Below are 19,303 nucleotides of genomic sequence, written 5' to 3' on the forward strand. Positions count from 1 at the left end.
AAAAAAAAAAAAGTACCTGTAAAAAAAATAAAATAAAAAGTACTTGTTAATGTGTATCATTGAAAAGATTTACGGACTAATCACATTTGGAGTCCATATTCAGATTTAGCATTGCTTGTGTTAGTGTTCGAAGTACTGTCAAATGAGTATTTCTGAGAATAGGTATTCACCTTTATTTAAAATGTGCAAATGATGACATTTTCTCAGTTTTTTCCATCTAAAGTTGCAAGGTTATATTAAATCGTTTTCATATTTAATGATTATTGCCTTGAAAATGAGGAATATTATGAATGTGAAGCTCTTGCAACCTGCCTTGCATGAGTTTCCTTTATTTAATTCTATTCTTCTATGATCATTTCTCATACATTTCCATGTATTAATTATGTTCACACTGATGTCTGAAATAACCTCAGTCAAGGTCATTATATATTTTGATGGAAAATCACTTCAATCTCAATGCCAATTTACATTTCCCTATCTAAAGGAGATTCGTAATGACTGTTGAAGACTTTTCTGTAAATAGAGTCTGATTTTGAAATTCTAACTGAATTTTATATTTTGTCCCACAAAAAATAAGCACATCATTATTTTGGCTGAAATTACGGGGTGTCTCACCCAATTATTCATGGCTTGGAACATGAGTTTCTGTTTCTTGTCCTTTTGCCGGTGGGTTGAAAACTGTCTTCCAGGAATGCCATGAATTGTGGATGAGTAATGAGGACACATAGGTGATTTAAGGATACCCAGGGTTTATCTGTACGTGAGTGTAGGAAGTTCAAGGGCTAAATGTGCTGAAACTTTCATTGGGATGTCAGAATTTCTTCTGCATGAAATGGGAGGCATGACTCTCCTATCATGCATTGCAAATCATGCTCTAATTAGTTTGTCACTTTTCTTCTGATTACTTTTTTAGTAAAGCCTTTGTAGAGCTTCCAGTTACTCTAGAATATAGTCCAATCTGCTTAAGGTTGCCCTCAAGGATATGCAGATTCCAGCCTCTGCCTAACTCCAGGGACACATCTGCATCCCTCTCCCCCATCCCTGCCACACTGCAGCCACACCTTCCAATTTCTCTAACGAACACACCCTGCTTCCCACTATTTAGCACACAGTATGTTCACGCATCTATTCCTCCTGCCTGGAATGCTTTCCCCTCCCTTCCTTCACCTGGCTGATGCCCACCAGCTCATAAGTTTCTACTCAAGTAGCATTTCATCCCGACCTCCCTGACCACATGTGTATTTTCAAAGGGCCATGTATTTTAGGTTTGAATTCTGAAAGTCTAATTAAGGTTTCTAATTTTTCCCTTAGCCATGGACAGTTCTGTCCCCAGGCTGGTGGGAACCAAGAATAAAGAGCTGAAGAGCAGGAACATTTGGATTCCTTAGATGTTTTTAGTGTCCCTTTCGCAATTCTGGGTCCCCAGAGAATGAAGTCAAAGAAACAAGTACTGAAAGCGCTAAAGCCTCCAAGGATGGAGTCGGCCACAGACAAGTCAGCAAATCCAACAATTTTCCTGGGCTTGTCTTTGGATGACTGAGGTGCTCTCCATGAACCACAGCAGGGAAGTGGTCCACGAGACTCCTCCATTCAGGCATCACCAGCCCCTGCTGCCCTCAAGGTCTCCCCGCAGGGCTCTGTGTGCCGGGCTCCTTCTGTGAGCAGTGACACCCGGGGAACGTATGCCCAGCATTCTGAGTCAATGCCCTCCTGTCATTACGCTAAATAGTTTACAGAAATGATGAGTGTGTGTGCATGTGTGTGTCTTCTGATGACTGCAAACATACTTCCGCTTTCTAATTTTCATGCACAATTTTCCATACTCACAAATGACATTTTCACTTCGTTTCTGAACTTTCTGAAATATAACTGGGTATACTCCAAACACCTGTGAGGAAGCCACTGCTGTGTGGAAGACTGACCTCAAACTAAACACAATTTCCTACCTACCACACAACTCGTACTTTCCTTAGTAGCAGCATCACGATCATTAATTATTTAGTTTTCTAATTCTTTGTTCGATGTTGTTTCCTCCTAGTAGTCTGTACATTTCATGAGGTTTGGTACTGTCTTGCATATATATATATATATATATATATATATATATATATATATGTATATATGTATATATGTATTGTGTGTGTATATTTATATACGAATATTCCTTTTCAGATTCTTTTCCCTTATAAGTTATTACAAACTATTGAGTATAGTTCCCTGTGCTATACAGTAGGTCTTTGTTGGTTATCTAATTGTGTATATGTTAATCCCAAACTCCTTATTTATCCTTCCCCCCCACTTTCTGCTTTGGTAACCATAAATTTGTTTTCTGAGTCTGTAAGTCTGTTTCTGTTTTGTAAAGAAGTTCATTTGTATCATTATTTTAGATTCCACATATAAGTGATATCATATGGTATTTGTCTTTCTCTGTCTGACTTACTTCACTTAGTATGATCATCTCTAGGTCCATCCACGTTGCTGCCAATGGCATTATTTCATTCTTTTTATGGCTGAGCACTATGCCATTGTGTGTGTGTGTGTGTGTGTTATTTCATTCTTTTTATGGCTGAGCACTATGCCATTGTGTGTGTGTGTGTGTGTCACATCTTCTTTATCCCTTCATCTCTCAATGGACACTTAGGTTGCTTCCATGTCTTGGCTATTGTAAACAGCGCTGCAATGAACATTGGGGTGCATATATAATATCTTTCTGAATTATGGTTTTGTCTGGATATATGCCCAGGAGTGGGATTGTTACATAATATGGTAGGTCTGTTTTTAGTTTTTTAGGGAATCTCTATACTATTCTCCACAGTGGCTGCACCAATTTGCATACCCACCAACAGTGTAGGAGGGTCAACAAGGAGGCTTTTTAAAAGGAAGGATGCTTATCTCAATCTGATTAAAACCACACAGATAAAGCCATGCCCCACACAACTCTAACAAATGATGGCAGTACATCAACTTTTCAAATAATTAAGTTAAAACACTTTCTCGAATACTTAATTATGAACAAATAATCTTGACACAATGAATGGCATCTCTTTACTGAACTTTGACAACACCAAAAGATATAACAAATTGTCCCTATTCATAAAGTGACCTGGATTTGTCATAAAAAATGCAAAATATACTCAATCCAGAAGGGGATATAGACCATGCACATAGAAATGTCCACCCGTCTTTCTACACTTCAGCAAATACTACAACTGCTTTAATTTAAAAATATATTTCCTCACGTCTCCATTCTTTCCATGAAATGAAGACGTTTGTTTCACACACACACACACACACACACAAACACACGCTTGTCTAAATGTATCAGAACACACAAAACACAAAGGTGGCAGGGTGTGGGACTGGGACTTTATATTTCAGCCCTAGCTTCACAAGAGGTTATTTTGCAAATGGATTTCAAAAAATAATTACATTTATCAAAACAGTATTTATTCTCCTACACCGTTATTGATTTCACCTACACTTATCAAATTTATCTTCTGCCTCTATACTTGCCTGCCTCTCACTTCTTTGGGCTAAGAGCACGTGTGTATCTGTATGCTCAGGGCTCCCCTTTGAAATAAGATGTCTGTGAAACCCAAACACAAAACAGCAGAAATTAGGCTCATTTTTCTTGTCCCTGTTTCTCATTAGACCTGCTCCTGAAATGCTTGGGTCTACCCTAGTTCTTAATTTACCTTTGCGGTATAAGCAAACGATGATTGCATTATATTTAGTTCTCTGAACATAGATAAATTACATCATTCTTGTCATGACACTTTAGACCATGAAAATTAAATGGCAACTAATATTTTTAGAAGCAGTTTAAAAAGCTAATATTAATGTGTCATGAGATATCAACAATGTGTCTATAATTCAAAAGGTTTCCCTTTTCTCCACGCCCTGTCCTGCACTTTTTAAAAAACAGGTAAGATTTTAAATGACGATGACCCCAGGCCATTTAAGGTGGTGACTACGTGGTGTGATTTTTGAGGAACAGGGGGTGATTAATGAGACACCCAGATAAAGTGCCCAATACAAACCCATTAGACAACATCCCAGACCAAAGCTCAGCCAACTTTAAAACACACTCGTCTCTGAGGAGTAAGTCCTGGTTAAGATCCAAATAACTCCAAAATCCAACACCCATCTTCCAAGTCATCACCAGCAAAATAAAAGAAAATGCAAAAGAAAATAAAATAGGTAGGCTTTCAAATGAATTTGGCTTTGAACACAATTCCAGCCAGTATCAAATATTCTTGCTTACCATTATCAAAAGAGCAAATCAAAGAAAAGCAACCCAATTTGCAAGCCACGAATTGGCAGTCTCATCCATGTCATACTTGTGATCACTGCTTTTTTCCTAGTTACTGGGCATTTTCATGAGGTCAGCTGTACAGGGGGAACCCATCAGGCATCCACCACCCACCAGCAGCACAGCCGTCCACTCACAACTCTCCCTGGTCACCAGGGTCATTTGCAACTGTGAACATGGCATCACACAGGGACATGCAGGGGATATGAGTGTGACCTCTGCTAAGTCTCTTGGTCCTTCACTCATTTCAACATCATGGTGCTTTATGACTTCCCTCGAGAGACAATTCCAATTATTCTCACAGTTTATCTAGGTTTCTGGAAAAATCTGTTTGCAAGTTGCCTTCCTCCCCCATGTCCCCTGGCAATAGGCTTACTGAGGAATATATTTTACCTTTACATTTTTATTTCTGAGGAGAAACTACTAACTAGACTTTTGTTTTCCACACACAAACAGGAAGACTGTGAAATAGCATAGGATAAATTGGTATGCTGAGATAAACATGTACTTCAACTCTGATATCCTGACCTATTTTCAAAAGCTAAGGAAAGAACAAATTCTCTTTCTCCTCCTAAGTAGCTCCATGGGAATTCTCTCAGTGCAGTGGTAATGTAGAGCAACTCTCTCTATTCCTGGAAGGGAAGTTCAGCTTTTTAAATTTCCAAAAGAAAAGATTAAAATTGTTCTTTACCTCTCAAAAAATATTCTCTTTCATCACCTCAGTGTTGACAGCAGCTGTCATACCTTGGACTGGAATACTATTGGTAGAATCACTATATTTATGAGATTCCTTAATTTTCTTAAAGTTTTGAAAATAAAAAAGACAGGATATATGACCTTTCAAGCTCTCTTCATTGCCTGATTGTATGGAAGGGACACCTTTTGAGGAGGGAAACTGGGAATCATTTGGAATACAATTTTAGTGTCATGAAGAGAATGCAATTTATTCCAAAGAATAAATTCACCCAAAAACCTATCAATTGCAGTCAATTCCAAATTATCCATGAACATCAGGGACAGAGAGGACAGAGCCAGTGAAATTCCAAGGTTAATCTGAATCCTCCTTTTACTCCTTTCTTCTTGCTCCTTTCTGCCACAGGGCCTTTGCATATGCTATTCTCTGTTGCACACTAATGCTTTATTCATTTTTTCCTAATTTCTTTTATTGTACCTGTATTTAAGTCTTACTGATGATCCAAAAAATTGAATCAACAAAAAGGGCATTTATTAATTCAACAACTCCTTATGTGGCCAATAAGGGGCAGTATTTTGTTGGCATTTGGAATATAGGAATTAGCAGGATAAAGTCTTTGCAGATAGCAAAGGAGATAGCCACAGACCTGAACTATAATCTAGCAGATTCAGCACTCTGGTAGCGGCATGTGTTGGAATGGGAAGCAGCATAACACGGTGGGTAAGAACAGGTGTTCTGGGGCCACAGTTCCTGGGTTTGGTCCTATTCTATCACTTACTAGTTGTGTGATCTTGGACAAGTGACTTACCCTCTCTGGGCCTCAGTTTCCTCATCTGAAAAATAAGGATGATGATAATACTGTATCTACCTCAAAGGACTGCTTTGATGATTAAATGAGGTAATACATGTAAGATGCTTAGAAGAACATCTGCATCAAGCAGGGTTTGTTCTTACTATCAGGGCTCCAGGAGTCCATAGGAGTACATGACAAACTCTACTGGAGACTTTTCAGGAGACCTGGCACTAGAATTGCATTTTTGAGGGCACAGAAAAAGCATGGACTTCTCTTTCAAACATCTTGGCAACAGCAGACGATGTTTCCAGATTTCAAATTCCTACCCCATGGTAACTGTACAGGGTCTAAGTTTCAACCCGATACTCTGCCTCAAGGTTTTTTTTTTTTCCTTACTCTTTAAAGAAATCATTACTTCCTATTTTAACAAAGGCCATGAAATCATCTCAGAACTTCCTCATGAACGATCCTAGTTTTGGAGAACACGTTCTCAAGCGACATGTTTGTTATTTCAGTGTAAAAACAACCGAATTGTATGTCCTGAATATCCCTGGACCACACCTGGGCTTCAGAATGCAGGAAGGCGGGGATCTAACTGTGCCTGGGACATTCTGAGACAGGCCACATCCTCAAACTGGCTTGAGGCACTTGCTGAGAGTAAAATATGTCTTGGCTGCATTTATTCACTATGAATTACCACTCTCACTGTCTACTCAAAGATTTTAGACCATGAAAAAATTACTGTAAGTGACTTCTGGTCAATTCCAACCAACAAAAACTGTGTCTTATGTATCAAGAGAAAGGCAAATCTCAAGTTTGGTGAGTTATATTTTCTTGGACATTCCATGTTCTATGATACCTGAAAGATCAAAATGAGATTGTATTGGAGATTGAATCTACCCTATATTTCTGTAAATTGTAAATATGACCAAAAAAAACCCCTGAAAATCCCCCATATTTAAAATCTTAAGTTTACATTGGAATTTAAAGAACTAAAAATTATCTGCTATGATGGACATAAAAGGCTGCCTTGTTAAGAGAAGGAACAGTATAAAGTGATCAGGTGAGGACAATAGGATGGGTATGAATGCAATGTATTTCCCCATAGAAATGTTCAAAATTGAAGCAGTACCATAAACCTTTTATTTTTCCATAAACTGATAGCCTTTGAAATTATTTCTGGACATTTATGAACTCTCTCAAATATCACTTAAAATATTTTTAAAAAATTAAAATGTGGCTTGGGGAGAGGGCACCAAAGACATGGATTCATCATTTTGTGAGTTCGAAAAGAGTTTGAGTTCGAAAAGATTTGACAAGGTAGGAAGTGGTCATCCCAGGGATCTAGTCATCATTTTTTCACTCACTGAGCACACTAATTCAAGGGCCCACTATGCAGTAGGATTTTATATACAAGGTTGATTTATTTCTGTCCTTAGGGATTGTGCCCGGAAACAGATGGCTAAATATTTGGAGAGGACACAGCTTAGGAAAGAGTGAGATAGAAATGTGTCTCAGGTGCTGGGGAACCTTAGAGGGTCTAACTCATCTCATATGGGGAAGAAAAGTGGTCAGGAAATAAGCACTAGAGAAAGCAATGCTGCACTCCTGCTCCTCTAGAAGGGAAAATAGGATCAGCAGATGGAGGGTACTGGGAAGGGTCTCCAAGCATGAAGAGAAGCAGCACAGCCCCAGAGTGGTGAATCCAGGATGCACTCAGGGAAGGAACGTATTCCTGCTGGAAGAGCAGTGTGGTGATGCATTATATATGTTGCTTGTTTGCAGGGTTCATTTTGTGTTCATTGGTATAAGAAGGTTCAAATGCCCAAGTATCCTGTCTATAATCTTAATTTTGAATTACCATCCTAAGCAATTAAATATGCAAAACACACCTGAAGAATTCAGAAGAAACGATGAAACAACTTTCTCTGGTACTTTGCTGAGTTGACAACAGGACCATCTCAGCAACTGATTTTATCACGTAATTAAAGAGGGATCCTCTAATTAAATTGAGAGGCAAACTCTTTTAAACTGCTGATAGATTGCAATATTTTGCTTGAGCCAAAATAAAGTTGACTTTTTGTTGACAAATTTTCAGTACTTACAGATTTATTCAGACCTATTAAAGGCCTGAAAGCAACCAGGAATTGGAATAAATATTTGAACAGAGAGCTGGATGTTTCAAATGCTGAGTAAATCATTAGAATCAGAGCTAGGGCACCAGCTGTGTTCATCCTTTGTCCTTTGCTCACTCTGTTGACACTTGCCCTTATGACCTGGCCATGGTAAACCCTTCACTGGGTGAGGAAAGCTCTATTTTAATTTTGAAACATTTCTTCTCATCCAGAAAAGTAACAAGTACGAGAAATGTTTATGAGACCAGTAAATTTAAAAATTTCCCTAATAATCAGTTATATCACCCATCATTACTACTTCTGTGTAACCAGTCAGCTTGGCATTGCAGGTAGAATGGTTTAGCCATCTAAAACCACAGGGAATAAACTGTTGGTTCCAATAGCCCTTCTTCTAAGGGTTTCAAGATGTCAGGACACACCTGTAAGCCACTGAATCCTGTCCCTTTCCACAGCCAGGCCCCTTTTTCATTTCTCACATGCTGAAGGGCTCAGATACACTACCCCTGAATGGACAGGATGTAGAAGATTTCCTTTCTCTGACTGTCCACCACCACCCAGAATGCTTTGGGTTTGTATTCCCAAGACTTTGACCTGCCCCTAAAAAGGGACCCTCCTCTGCCTTGTTAAATACAATATAATTATGGGCAAGAAAATAAAGGTCCGTAAAATAAGTCTTCAAGGGATATGATGGAGAAAGGAAGGGTCTGTTTGGCCTTAAAAGATAAACCTGGGCATGTCCCTTACGTGTGTGTGACCAGAGGTTAAAGATAAGCCTGCTTTGGGCTTGGCTGGTGGAAGACTGCAATATTTCTCTTCATTTATAACGACTGACATGTTTGTAATGAATTTTCCTAGCCCAAATTTTGGTCCCTGTTTCCCTTTTCCTGAAATAACTCTTCCATTTTTTCAATTCCACTCCACTGCCCTCTGGCCTTTTCAGTAGCTCCCATTGGTAGCTTATGAGGTGTTTTAAAACCAAATCATACTCCTTACATTCAGTAATGCTTCTCTCTTTTCCTCTGCAATTTTTCTAACTTACTATCAATCTTCATGTAAGGTTTGCAGCAAAGTGTGAATAAAAAATATCCCCTTTCTAAGTGGCTTTTTCTATTAACCTGGCTCATCCCACCTTGTCAAAACACTTAGTAGCTCCTGCAAAGTCCTGGCTCAGATTTCAATTTACCTGTGACCTTGGGTGGATGAATTACTTTGCCACTGTGACAAAGAAGGCTCCTCAAGGAATATGGGAATATTCATTCTCTGCTCAGCTGCAAAGTGAGAAGTTGATGATTTCTTGATACATGAACAATGCCCTGTAGTTGAAAAGAATGATAAAAACAACCTCTTTGGTGACCTTAATTGGTTAGAGACACAGGGGAAGCCAGTGTTCAGTACCCCCTCAGAGCTCATCCCCTAAAAGATCAGGACTCCATCATGTTTCCTCAACTGCCCCCTCATTCCAAAGTCAGTATCCCATCCCATGGCCCACTCCCCTCTCCCCCATCACTCCAGCCTACTCCACGGTAAAAATATGGGTCATCTCTTATTGAATGCTTGCCATGTGCATTGTTGGTCCATGGTAGTCCATTGTTGGTCCACTGTTGATCCATTGTTGGTCCATGGTGGTAGGTTGCATAAACAGTCACAGCTGTTCACACCTCCAGGTTTCCATGATCCTTGCCATGTGACTTTGCAGCTCCTCTCATGGAGGCAGAACTTCCTACTTCCTACTTCCTGCTCCATTGATACTGAGCTTGGTCATATTATTTGCTTCAGCTAAAAGAATATGGTATAAGTAATGATGGGCCATTTTCAAGCCTAGGCTTCAAGAAGCCTTGAATATATTCACTTTGCCTCTTGGACCTCTGTCTCTGCTCTGAGTGCAAGCCTGAACTAGACACCTGGAAAGTGAGAGAATGTGGCCCTGTTACCTGAGTTACCTTAACACCAGCCAACATCTGGTAAATCCCCAGGCCTGTGGGGGAGACCGTCCTAGACCAGCCAGCCCACATCTGACTGCAGAGATGTGAGTGAACCAAGTGACAGGCACAGCAATGTCGAGCCACCCACAGACACTGGAGAAATAATAGTTGGTTTTCATTTTAAGCCATGAGTATTGGGGTGTGTGTCATGCAATAATAACTGACTGGACAAACATTTTGTAAAGAATAGTTTATTTAATCCTCATAATAATCTTAGTAGATTCTATTACTATTCTCATTTTATAGAAGAGAAAACTGAGGTTTAGAGAGTTTTAAGGTCGCACAGCCCTGAAGAAGCAGAGCTAGGATTCCAAACCCAAATGTCTAAAAATTCAAAATCTGACATGTTTCACCATATATCCCTGTGGACACCCCGTTCCTTGCTTTTCTATTCTTGCTCATTCTGAAAGGGAAGGGTTCAACTGTAACCAGTTGAAATTTGCTAAAATTCAGGATGTTTAAGAAGAAGAAATTCTTTTCATTTGACTAAAAATGAGAACTTCAGGTAACTGACTTTCCTTGGGGTCTCTGTTGTCTTGTGAAGCTTCTCGGAAGCAGTGTCCGTGAAGAAATAGATGCAGGGCATTTCTGGACACTCGTGGAAACATCGTTTATGGTAAGAACCTATTTATGCAAATAACACTGTTGCCTGCTCTAAAATTTCCCAGTGTCCCTTCCTAATGAGCTAAAATAATTACTGTTGCTCAATCAGAAATAAGTTTATTCCCATGCAGAATAACTAACTGGACAGGTCAATACATAGATGATGATAAGGGGTAGCTTTGTGAGGATGGAGGGATGAAAGCTGGCCGGAAGCTGCTGTGATTTCAGGGAAGTGATGGAGTCAAGCCCACCATATTGCTTGGTAAAAACTACACTTGTTCTCCATGAAGTCGTTCTTTCAACAGAAAAATGGAGTGACTTTTCTTTTGTTTGTTTGTTTGTTTGTTTTTTGTGGTACGCGGGCCTCTCACTGTTGCGGCCTCTCCTGTTGCGGAGCACAGGCTCTGGACGCGCAGGCTCAGCGGCCATGGCTCACGGGCCCAGCCGCTCCGCGGCATGTGGGATCTTCCTGGACCAGGGCACGAACCCGTGTCCCCTGCAGCGGCACGCAGACTCTCAACCACTGTGCCACCAGGGAAGCCCAAGAGTGACTTTTCTTTATTCTTATGTGATACACGTAAGAAATGCTTCCACTCTGAGGAAACATGAGTTGGCTTTATTCTTTAGTAGATTCCGATCAATTAACTACGCTCTTGTCAAGCAGTCATCTGTTGTTAATTTGTTTTTTTATTTCCCAAGTTCAGTATTAAGGTTTTCTTTATTTCAAGCAGTTTTTGTTTTAAACATGCAGTAGTTGCTATTCCATCTTGGTTGAGCAGTTTATAAAAGTGCAGACAAGAAGTTTCAACATTTCTAGTATGTCCTGGAGCTTTCCTATGGCTTAAAGAGAATAAGGAAAATGGTGACTATTTTTCTGCTCACAGCCAGTAAATCTGCTATATTTCCCATTGCTGTAATTACTTTCCAAACAACACAGCTGAGAGTGTGAAAAAATTGAATGCTCTGATGCCTGAATCATTCAGAGCGGCCCTGTTTGTTCCATTGACAAGGACAATTGCCTGACATTTTTTCTGATTTTCCATTCTATACAAAGTTGGGAAAGTTGACATTCTTCTTTTGACTCATTCTCACAAAATGGGAAGAATTCCTTAATGGGAACTTTTCTTGACAGATTCATGGCTTCAGTGTAATTAAATAAGTGAAAATTAAACATAGTTCTTAAAAGCTATCTTGTTTTATGTTGAGAATACTAGTTGAGAATACTAGTATGCCAAATAATCCTATAAGGATTAGAAGTATGACATAATTTAAACTGTATTTTTCTGCCTTGTATTATTATTTAACTTTTGTAAATATATGTTGATAGAAGAATATAATATTCTTTCTATGTTATCTTGCTAAAACATTCTCTCGTATTTTCTGTCAATCGCTTCCCCTTCACTTAATTATTTAAAGGTTCTTAATATTTGTTATACAACATTAACAATTTCAAAAAACATTGTTAATTACTGTAGTATTTTATGCTTGAAATAATAAATGTACATTCATATTCAAATGACCTGTATCTTAGTTTCCTTATTTGTAGAATGAGGAAATAAAGTCTATATCTCAGGATTCTTAAAAGAGCTCCATGAGATCATGCTGGTGAAAGCACATTGTTATACTGTAATTCACTGCCTTCATTTAAAATAATCATCACCACCGCATGCATGTATGTATGCACGTACGCATGTATGTAGAGTCTAGTGCACTGGAAAGCACGTTGCTCTAGGGACCAATATACTGCATCCTACTGCCAGCTCTACTCCTTGTAAGCAGCTTGCCACGGACACAAATAAGCCCTTTTTCATCTGTGGATCTCGGTTTCCTCATCCATAAAACAACATGGTTGGATAAGCTTAATATATGGTTCCTTCATGACCTAAAAAACCTTTTTAAATGTTTTTTATAAATGCAAATGTTGATTTCTTCCCAGTGCTATCCTTCATCTCAAAATAAACAACTCAATGACATGTATACCTGAGTAAAATCTCTGCATGATTGTTCTATGGCCAAGCACCATTAAAAAATATACATATATAGATAGATAGACAGATATAGATATATATACATATATATTGATATTCCTCCTAAATGACCAGAAACAATCCAGAGTGAGTGATTCCGAAGTCTTAAGATCTTGGCAGTGTTTTAAAGGTAGCAGACACTACATAAAAACTTTAAAGCAACTCAACAGAGACAGATTTAACTGAGAAGCATCATTGTCACTGGTGACATCTCATTACCAATTCAAGGGAGCAGTCTCACCTAGACATAAACATATTTAGCATTAGCTACAGCATTATACTAGTATGAATTTTAGGTCAGAAAATGTGCACTTGTTATGTGTATGCCTAAGGCAAGAAATAATTCACAGCATGCCAGATAAATGTTTATTATACATTTTTATTTCCTTTATTGTCTACACTCTATTTTAAGTTCCTTGAGGGCCAGTTCCATGTCTCTGATATCTATAATAAAAAACCACAACATTTATTTAGTGCCTACTAAGGCTTCATATATATAGTAACTTATTTTATCTGTACAACTCAAAGAAGAAATACAAAGAAAGCAGTTAGGCTTGTATGGAGGCTTTACTGCAGCCAGGAATCTGGGAATACTCTATCTTTCTGCTTTGCCATCCTAGTGTGTGACTTCCATTCTTAAGATCACCTCATGGTTCAGGGTGCCTGCTAGGGTTCCAGCTATCATGTTCGTACTTCAGGCTAAAACAGAACAGAAGAAAAGAAAGGGATATAATGCCCAACTGTATCTGGAACTTTAATAATCCTTTCCAGAAGTTAGAAAGAACACTTAGTCTAACCTCTCATTGGTGAGAACTTAACCACAAGAAGACTGAGCATCACATATATTTCTGGAGACAATGTCCTCACCTAAACGTTCGGAGTCTGTAACCAAGGAAGGGGAGAACATTTAATAGGCAATTTATACAGCTGTCAGCTCCATGCTACAGATGCAGACACTAAGGCTGATTTTGGTCAAGTATGTGACAATCATATTACAGTTAGTCACCTACCTCATCCCAAAGTGTGAACTCTTCACGATGTAGTACTGCCATCAGTGTTACCTCACAGAAGGCTGCCACATAACGGGCATCAATACCAGTTTCCTGCAGTGAGACAGCAAATGGGCACCCTGGACCGGCAGCAGTAAAATGGTGAAGAACATGGGCTCCTGAGCAGTGCTTCTCAAATTTTAATGTGCACGTGATTCCCCTACGCATCTAGTTACAATGAAGATTATGATTCAGTAGAAATGGGGTGGGACTGAGAGCCTGAATTTCTAACAAACTTGCAGGGAATAGTTATGCTGGATTAAATAAGATATACTATTAAAATTAAATTAATTTCACCTATTTCTTTTGATTTTAAACTATGGTCAGTAGAAAATTTTAAACTGCTCACATTATTTTTTTTAACAACTTTATTGGAGTATAATTGCTTTACAATGGTGTGTTAGTTTCTGCTGTATAACAAAGTGACTCAGCTATACATATACATACATTCCCATATCTCCAACCTCTTGCGTTTCCTACCCACACTCCCTATCCAACCCCACTAGGTGGACACAAAGCACCGAGCTGATCTCCCTGTGCTATGCGGCTGCTTCCCAGTAGCTATCTATTTTATATTTGGTACTGTATATATCTCCATGCCAATCTCACTTCATCCCGCTTATCCTTCCGCTGTGTCCTCAAGTCCATTCTCTACATCTACGTCTTTATTCTTGTCCTGCCCCTAGGTTCTTCAGAACCATTTCTTTTTTTTTTTTTTTCTAATTCCATATATGTTAGCATACAGTATTTGTTTTTCCCTTTCTGACTTATTTCGCTCTGTATGACAGTCTCTAGGTCCATCCACCTCACGACAAATAACTCAATTTTGTTTCCTTTTATGGCTGAGTAATACTCCATTGCATATATGTGCCACATCTTCATTATCCATTCATCTGTCGATGGACACTTAGGTTGCTTCCATGTCCTGGCTATTGTAAATACACCTGCAGTGAACATTGTGGTACATGACTCTTTTTGAATGATGGTTTTCTCAGGGTATATGGCCAGTAGTGGGATTGCTGGGTCATACAGTAGTTCTATTTTTCGTTTTTTAAGGAAACTCCATACTGTTCTCCACAGTGGCTGTATCAATTTACATTCCCACCAACAGTGCAACAGGGTTCCCTTTTCTCCACACCCTCTCCAGCATTTATTCTTTATAGATTTTTTGATGGTGGCCATTCTAACCAGTGTGAGGTGATAACTCATTGTGGTTTTGATTTGCATTTCTCTAATGATTAGTGATGTTGAGTATCCTTTCATGTGTTTGTTGGCAATCTGTATGTCTTCTTTGGAGAAATGTCTATTTAGGTCTTCAGCCCATTTTTGGATTAGGTTGTTTGTTTTATTGATATTGAGCTGCATGAGCTGCTTGTATATTTTGCAGATTAATCCTTTGTCAGTTGTTTCATTTGCAAATATTTTCTCCCATTCTGAGGGTTCTCTTTTGGTCTTGTTTATGGTTTCCTTTGCTATGCAAACGCTTTCAACTTTCATTAGGTCCCATTTGTTTATCTTGGTTTTTATTTCCATTTCTCTAAGAGGTGGGTCAAAAAGGATCTTGCTGTGATTTATGTCATGGAGTGTTCTGCCTATGTTTTCCTCTAAGAGTTTTATAGTGTCTGGCCTTTCATTTAGGTCTTTAATCCATTTTGAGTTTATTTTTGTGTATGGTGTTAGGGAGTGTTCTAATTTCATTCTTTTACATGTAGCTGTCCTGTTTTCCCAGCACCACTTATTGAAGAGGCTTTCTTTTCTCCATTGTATAGTCTTGCCTCCTTTATCAATGATAAGGTGACCATATGTGCGTGTGTTTATCTCTGGGCTTTATATCCGGTTCCATTTATCTTTATTTCTGTTTTTGTGCCAGTACCATACTGTCTTGATTACTTAGCTTTGTAGTATAGTCTGAAGTTAGGGAGCCTGATTTCTCCAGCTCCGTTTTTCTGTCTCAAGATTGCTTTGGCTATTCAGGGTCTTTTGTGTTTCCATACAAATTTTTTGTTCTAGTTCTTTGAAAAATGCCATTGGTAGTTTTATAGGGATTTCATTGATTCTGTAGATTGCTTTGGGTAGTATAGTCATTTTCACAATGTTGATTCTTCCAGTCAAAGAACCTGGTATATCTCTCCGTCTGTTTGTATCATCTTTAATTTCCTTCATCAGTGTCTTATAGTTTTCTGCATACAGGTCTTTTGCCTCTTTAGGTAGGTTTATTCCAAGGTATTGTATTCTTTTTGTTGTGGTGGTAGATGGGAGTGTTTCCTTAATTTCTCTTTCAGATTTTTCATATTAGTGTATTGGAATGCAAGGGATTTCTGTCCATTAATTTTGTATCCTACTACCATACCAAATTCATTGACTAGCTCTAGTAGTTTTCTGGTAGCGTCTTCAGGATTCTTTATGTATAGCATCATGTCACCTGCAAACAGTGAGAGCTTTACTTCTTCTTTTCAATTTGGATTCCTTTTATTTCTTTTTCTTCTCTGAATGCTGTGGCTAAAACTTCCAAAACTACATTGAATAACAGTGGTGAAAATGGGCAATCTTGTCTTGTTCCTGATGTTAGTGGAAACGTTTTCAGTATTTCACCATTGCAATCGATGTTTGCTGTGGGTATGTCATATATGGCCTTTATTATGTTGAGGTAAGTTCCTTCTACGCCTACTTTCTGGAGGGTTTCTATCATAAATGGGTGTTGAATTTGTCAAAGGCTTTTTCTGCATCTATTGAGATGATCACATGGATTTTCTCCTTCAGTTTGTAAATATGGTTTATCACATTGATTGATTTGCGTATATTGAAGAATCCTTGCATTCCTGGGATAAACCTCACTTGATCATGGCGTATGATCCTTTAAATGTGCTGTTGGATTCTGTTTGCTGGTATATTGTTGAGGATTTTTGCATCTATGCTCATCAGTGATATTGGCCTGTAGTTTTCTTTTTTTGTGGCATCTTTCTCTGGCTTTGGTATCAGGGTGATGGTGGCCTTGTAGAATGAGTTTGGGAGTGTGTTCCTCCCTCTGCTATACTTTGGAAGAATTTGAGAAGGGTAGATGCTAGCTCTTCTCTAAATGTTTGATAGAATTCAACTGTGAAGCCATCTGGTCCTGAGCCTTTGTTTGTTGGAAGATTTTTAATCACAGTTTCAATTTCAGTGCTTGTGACTGGTCTGTTTATATTTTCTATTTCTTCCTGGTTCAGCCTCAGAAGGTTGTGCTTTTCTAAGAATTTGTCCATTTCTTCCAGGTTGTCCATTTTATTGGCATATAGTTGCTTGTAGTAATCTCTCATGATCCTTTGTATTTCTGCAGTGTCAGTTGTTACTTCTCCTTTTTCATTTCTAATTCTATTGATTTGAGTCTTCTCACTTTTTTGCTTGATGAGTCTGGCTAATGGTTTATCAACTTTGTTTATCTTCTTAAAGAACCAGCTTTTAGTTTTATTGATCTTTGCTATTGCTTCTTTCATTTTTTTTTCATTTATTTCTGATCTGATCTTTATGATTTCTTTCCTTCTGCTGACTTTGGGTTTTATTGTTGTTCTTCTTCTTCTTTCTCTAATTGCTTTAGGTGTAAGGTTAGGCTGTTTATTTGAGATGTTTCTTGTGTCTTGAGGTAGGACTGTATTGCTATAAACTTCCCTCTTAGAATTGCTTTTGCTGCATCCCATAGGTTTTGGGTTGTCGTGTTTTCATTGTCATTTGTTTGTAGGTATTTTTTATTTCCGCTTTGATTTTTTCAGTGATCTCTCAGTTATTTAGTAGTATATTGTTTAACCTCAATGTCTTTGTATTTTTTACAGATTTTTTTCCTGTAATTGATATCTAGTCTCATAGCGTTGTGGTCGGAAAGGATACTTGATACGATTTCAATTTTCTTAAATTTACCAAGGCTTGATTTGTGACCCAAAGTATGATCTATCCTGGAGGATGTTCCACGAACACTTGAGAAGAAAGTGTAATCTGCTGTTTTTGGATGTAATGTCCTATAAATATCGATTAAGTCCATCTTGTTTAATGTATCATTTAAAGCTTGTGTTTCCTTATTTATTTTCATTTGGAAGATCTGTCCATTGCTGAAAGTGGGGTGTTAAAGTCCCCTACTATTATTGTGTTCCTGTCAATTTCCCCTTTTATGGCTGTTAGCATTTGCCTTATGTATTGAGGTGCTCCTATATTGGGTGCCAAAATACTTACAATTGTTATGTCTTCTCCTTGGATTGATCCCTTGATCATTATGTAGTGTCCTTCTTTGTCTCTTGTAATAGCTAAGATCCTTTAGCATTTGTTGTAAAGCTGATTTGGTGGTGCTGAATATTCTTAGCTTTTGCTTATCTGTAAAGTTTTTAATTTCTCCATTGAATCTGAATGAGATCATTGCTGGATAGAGTAATCTTGGTTGTCGGTTTTTCTCTTTCATCACTTTAAATAGGTCCTGCCACTCCCTTCTGGCTTGCAGAGTTTCTGCTGAAAGATCAGCTGTTAACTTTATGGGGATTCCCTTGTTTGTTAATTGTTGCTTTTCTCCTGCTGCTTTTAATATTTTTTCTTTGTCTTTAATTTTTGATAGTTTGATTAATATGTGTCTTGGCGTGTCTCTCCTTGGATTTATCCTGTATGGGACTCTCTGTGCTTCCTGGAGTTGATTGACTATTTCCTTACCCTGGGACTCTTATAATTCTAATATTGGTGCATTTAATGTTGTCCCAGAGGTCTCTGAGATTGTCCTCAATTCTTTTCATTCTTTTATCTTTATTCTGCTCTGCAGTAGTTATTTCCACTGTTTCATCTTCCAGGTCACTTATCTGTTCTTCTGCCTCAGTTATTCTGCTATTGCTTCCTTCTAGAGAATTTTTAATTTCATTTATTGTGTTGTTCATCATTGTTTGTTTGCTCTTTCATTCTTCTAGGTCCTTGATAAATGTTTCTTGTATTTTCTCCATTTTATTTCCAAGATTTTGGATCATCTTTACTATCATTACTCTGAATTCTTTTTCAGGTAGACTGCGTATTTCCTCTTTATTTGTTTGGTCTGGTGGGTTTTTACCTTGCTCCTTCATCTGCTGTGTATTTCTCTGTCTTCTCATTTTGCTTAACTTACTGTGTTTGGGGTCTCTGTTTTGCAGGCTGCAGGTTCGTAATTCCCGTTGTTTTCGGTGTCTGCTCCCAGTGGGTAAGGTTGGTTCAGTGGGTTGTGTAGGCTTCCTGGTGGAGGGGACTGGTCCCTGTGTTCTGGTGGATGAGGCTGGATCTTGTCTTTCAGAGGGATAGGCCCACGTCCGGTGATGTGTTTTGGGGTGTCTGTGAACTTATTATTTTAGGCAGCCTCTCTGCTAATGGGTGGGGTTGTGTTCCTGTCTTGCTAGCTGTCTGGCATAGTGTGTCCATAACTGTAGCTTCCCGATCGTTGAGTGGAGCTTGGTCTTAGCGTTGGGAAGGAGATTTCTGGGAGAGCTTTCACCGTTTGATATTATGTGGGGCCAGGATGTCTCTGATGGACCAATGTCCTGAACTTGGCTCTCCCACCTCAGAAGCTCAAACCTGACATCCGGCCAGAGCACCAAGACCCTGTCAGCCACACAGCTCAGAAGAAAAGGGTGAAAAAAAAGAAAGAAAGAAAGAAGGAAAGAAAGGAAGGAAGGAAGGAAGGAAGGAAGAAAGGAAGGAAGGAAGGAAGGAAGGAAGGAAGGAAGGAAGGAAGGAAG

Source organism: Monodon monoceros, unplaced genomic scaffold (genome assembly GCF_005190385.1).
Source record: "Monodon monoceros isolate NGI ecotype Baffin Bay Population unplaced genomic scaffold, NGI_Narwhal_1 Super_Scaffold_3, whole genome shotgun sequence".
NCBI classification, from domain to species: Eukaryota; Metazoa; Chordata; class Mammalia; order Artiodactyla; family Monodontidae; genus Monodon; species Monodon monoceros.